Source organism: Phodopus roborovskii, unplaced genomic scaffold (assembly GCF_943737965.1).
Source record: "Phodopus roborovskii unplaced genomic scaffold, PHOROB, whole genome shotgun sequence".
NCBI classification, from domain to species: domain Eukaryota; kingdom Metazoa; phylum Chordata; class Mammalia; order Rodentia; family Cricetidae; genus Phodopus; species Phodopus roborovskii.
This window is the reverse complement of record NW_026126531.1, coordinates 466660-471563: the sequence shown is the minus strand read 5'-3', so window position 1 is coordinate 471563 and position 4904 is coordinate 466660. Positions and strand designations below refer to the sequence as shown.

Sequence of the window (4904 nt, the reverse complement as noted above, 5' to 3'; positions counted from 1 at the left end):
TAGAGCTTCATTTTTACCTGCCTGATGCTTTTCCTGCCTGTTTCTAACTCTACACCTATGATCACAGGCAAAGCCCCTTCACTGATTACACAGCTGAATATAAACCTACCAGAAATCAACATCAACAAAATAATCCTCTCAATGAATACAAGAAACGTCAATATGTAGTCAACCATTGCCACGGCTGCCCAGAACTTCACATTTCTTCCTTTTCATTCTTAACTTATTCTGTCTTCCAAACGATAGCCAGAACCATTTGAATCTGGACCTATGCTCTATACCAGACTTCATCGTTGTGAGGCCAGCTTCAGTGTACTTTATCTTCTTTATAACCTTCAAGACCAGGGTTGAGATCTGATGAGAAAAAGACCAAAAGGGTCTCAAAGGCCTTTAAGACTTTTAATGAGCAAAATGCTTAAAAAAGATTGAACCATTGGATTAAATTGCCCTACTCACTGATTATACTAATTGTATTGTTATTAGACCTGAAAAAACATTAGTCTAATTAAAAAAATGCTGCTATCTGAGAATAGTAGTAACAGTGTGGAAGATACAGAGAGGAATAGGCACTCTGTTTTCAAGGCAGCTTTATCGAGGCATACATTAACGTACATGTATCTTAGTAGGAAGTACCAGTGTAGCAAGCAATTAGTTCACCAGTTATTCCATTGTTTACTCCTTCTCTTGGCCAGTCTTAATCCCCCCCCCCACCAAATAATATGGGAAACTCTTGTGTGTGTAGAGCGTTCCTCCAAATCCACCTTTTCTTTTTCCATGGTGTTTTAAAAAATTATTTAATGTTTTTTATTTATTTACTTTATTGGGAGTTTGCTCACATATATGTCGGTGTGAGAGTGTCAGATCCTCTGGAACTGGAGTTACAGACAGTTTTGAGCTGCCCTGTGGGTGATCGGAATTGAGCCAAGGTTCTCTGGAAGAGCATTCATTGCTCTTAACTGCTGAGCCATGTCTCCAGCCCCAACATTCTTTCCTTAATGCGTCATAAAATTTTTCAATAATTAATTTTTAACATATGGGAGCATTTTTCTCTAACCATCTCTCATCTCCCATAGATTCTGGCCTTTTTGGTAATTTATAGTGTCCTTCCTTTAAATGCATGTTTCTATGTAACCCCAGGCTTCTTGAAGTCCTCACATTTCTACCTCAGCTTCTCACATGTCTGCTTTATATAGGCTTAAAATTACTGCACCTGGCCTGTACAGTGCCCTATTATAGTGTCTGGGTTCAGTGCATAAAAGCCCCTTCTTCTGAGCCTGATGGTCTGAATTCAGTCTCCAGTGGAAGGAGAGAACAGACCCCTGCTAGTTGTCCTCTGACCTTTGCCCACCTGGGCATGCAGGCTGAGGTGAACACACACACACACACACACACACACACACACCCCCCCCACGTTTTTTGAATTGAGCTATACTTTTTCCCAGTCCCCTTCCTTCTGAGCCCCTGCCCTCCACGTCTCCCAAACACTTAGTTTTAAAAGTTTTAAAATGAGATAAAGTAAGACACTAGAAAAAAGAGCTTGAGTGTATAATGGTAAAATAATTTGTGTTGTTTTTTAAGGCTTCTTTGCATTAGTATGATTCAATTATATTACAGCTTGTATTGACCATTGATTTCTTGATAAGTGACTTGTTAGATCTGGCAGACAGCATGGATGGGCATTTTTTTTTCTGATATAGCTTTACAATTTTTGCAGAAGTCAACTATTCATGATTTCCTGTACACGTTCCCTTTGCTATTACTGTATCGACACAAACTTTTCTTTTGGTCCATATGTTTATTTAGCTTGCATTTTAGAATAATAACATCCCATTGCACATAGTTACTAAACTTTTCCTTGTTATGATTTTGAAACGGCCCTTTTGAAGTATAGTGCATTTTTTTCTTGTATTCGATTGGTTCACATATGTTTTGGGAATGATACCTTAGAGCAGGTCAGAGTTGAGGTTCTCATTTTAATATTAGAGCTGTGTAGAGTTGTATTAATCATAATGAAAGAAAAAATGAGATATGTAAAAATAATGGTATGCTAGTTCATACAGAATTCACAATCACTTATAATTGTTAATCCATTTTGTGTGTGTCTGTATTCATATGTATATAGAGGACAAAGGTAGATATTCAGGCTTTCCTTCAATTGCTTTCCCCCTTATTCATTGAGAAAGCTGTCATTAAACCTGGATTGTGCTGCTCAGTAAGCCCTAGGGATCTTGTTTTTTCCCTTTTCAGCACTCAGACAGGTCTTATATGGGTGCTCATGACCCAAACTTTGGTCCTCATGTTTGTTTAGCCAGTACCTTACTGACTGAGCTATCTCCCCAATTTTGTGGGTGATTCAGTAGTATAGCAGTTGAAATAATGTAAAAGTCATTATTCTTTCCAGTCTTCATTTTGTTTGAGTCTTGGTCTCTCAGGAAACTGGAAATGAACACTTATTATCAGCTAGTTTGAATGACAGCACATGAACAATTTAGACTGAAAAAAAGACTGATTTATTATGGTATTAGTAACTGAACTGTTGTGTATAGTAATTGTCTATAGCTGTATGTCCCTGGGCATGTCCAATCTTGTCAATTATCTTTTTTTCTTTAAGATTTATTTATTTATTATGTATACAATTTTCTGACTGGATGCACACCTGCAAGCCAGATGAGGGCACCAGACCCCATTACAGATTGTGTGAGCCACCATGTAGTTTCTGAGATCTGAACTCAGGACCTTTGGAAAAACAAACACTCCCCTTACCATCTCTAGCCACTAAATTTTAAGACATATTTTTAATTGTATATTGTCTGAGTGATTCCATATACATTTAAAAAAAACCCTAGGCATGTGATTAAGGATTTTTGTTTTCAAGATAGGCTTCTCTGTGTATCTTTATAAAGTAGGTGGGTTTTGAAGTCACAGTGATCTGACCAACTTTGTGTATCGTTAATATTTTTAATATGTTTTTAATTGTATGAAATTCCTTTAATTTCTTTATTAAGAACTGAAGAATTTCTTTAATTCCTTTAGTTTCTTTATGATTTTGTACCTTTGTCTAGAGCATATGCGAAGTCTCAAGTCTGAACAAGTGTCTTTGCAGTCAGGTAATACACAACTTGAAATCGAGAAACAGAAGCTTCAAAGGAAAATCACAGTGATGAGGGAGCTGTACCAAGACAATGAAAGGATGCTTCACAGGTGAGAGGTGTTTGGTAACTCCAGTGAATGGCAAGTGAAATGTCTTTAAATGCATGTTATGTATTAGAGGCTTTACACATTGATTATTGGATGTTATCAATTACATAGAATCATTCATGTTGTTTCTTTTTTTTTTTTTTAATTTGGTTTTTTTTGTGTTTTCAAGACAGGATTTGTCTGTGTAGCTTTGCAGCCTATCCTGGAACTCACTCTGTAGACCAGGCTGGCCTTGAACTAAGAGAGATCCACCTGCCTTTGCTTCCTGACTGCTAGTTTTAAAGGAGTGCCCTACATCACCTGGCTACATCATTCATTTTTAAGAATGTTATTTTGTCTTGGACGATTTTCTTCATGAACAAAATGTAAATATGTTGGAATTCCCAAGCTACCTTTCTCAGTATCTGGTAACATTTATCAGATTATTGCCTTAAACTCATGCTGACATACAGGGTCCAGGAATCTGAGCGGTGTCTTTGGATGGAACTTCCTATTGTATATAAAACTGACTCCTTTCTTCTGCGCAAGTTAGTCTTGCTTAATATTCTTTGATGTAGTTACTAAATGGCAGTATCATTGTATTTGTGAACAGGGCAGCTGCTAGTCATCCTTCAGTGCCCCTTTTGTGTCCCATATTTGTTTGTCTTATCATCAAATTCTGTCAAATTTCTTAACCTTTAATCTGATGGCTTTTTATCATCTACCAATACTCTGGTTAAAGCCATCATTAGCAGTAGTTGGTTCATTACAGTAGCCCTATGAATGTCTTGATATCTTCCTACACTGTCTTTTCTCTGTAAACTCAGAATAACTCCTAAAACATAAATTGTGCATACTGTCACAGTCTTTCCTGCACCCCCCCTCAAATGTTTTAAACAGACTTAAAACAAGATTCTCAGAAACAAGTTTACCATACCCACCTTGTGAGAAGCTATAGACTATTCTATGTCTCTTTTCTTTGTTGCTATCTATTGCCATTGGCTTTCTTCATTTTTGGTGTGCCCAGCACATCTGTATGGTAAGGTCTTTCATCTTTCAAGCTTTTTCTTTCCTTCTTTTTATTTTTTTCACTATGTGGTGTTCTATGTGCTTGCATTTTTGAATCTTTGTTTCATTCAGATGTGGGGTCCCGCTGTCATCTTAAAGAAGGCTTTCTCGGTACCCTAACTAAACCAATATCTCTTATTTTGTTCCGTTATTTCTCGTCACATCTTGTTTTGTTCTCTAAACGTCCTCCGCTTCACATTAATTTAAACTCTGTAAGAAGTATGGTATTTTTATTTATATTCCCAGTGCCTAAACTGAAAGGAAAATAGTGGGTTTCCAATCAATATTTGTGCTCAATCAATTCTTCAATATCCTTGAAAGGATAATAATCAACTTTATACAGAAAAAGAAATAAAATCAGGATAGCTAAAACAATCCTGTACAATAAAGAAACTCCAGGAGGCATCACCATCCTCAACTTTAAGCTCTACAACAGACCTATAGTCCTGAAAACAGCCTGGTATTGGCACAAAAACAGACAAGGTCACCAATGAAATTAAATCAAATATTCTGCCATTAACCCACACAGCTACGGACACCTGATTTAGGACAAAACAGCTGAAAGTATATACCGTGAGGAGGAAAACATCTTCAACAAATGGTGCTGGCACAACTGGATGATGGTGGGTAAAAGACTGCAGATAGACCCATGTCTATCG

At 37.0% G+C, this 4904-nt stretch overlaps 1 non-coding gene across 1 annotated transcript; it reads right to left on the bottom strand.

Annotated features, from left to right (window-relative positions):
• Positions 1–250: 250 nt before the first annotated feature.
• Positions 251–379, bottom strand: LOC127232536 (small nucleolar RNA SNORA61). The gene has a single exon (XR_007835398.1). It is a non-coding gene; the product is annotated as a small nucleolar RNA SNORA61 (small nucleolar RNA).
• Positions 380–4904: the final 4525 nt, after the last annotated feature.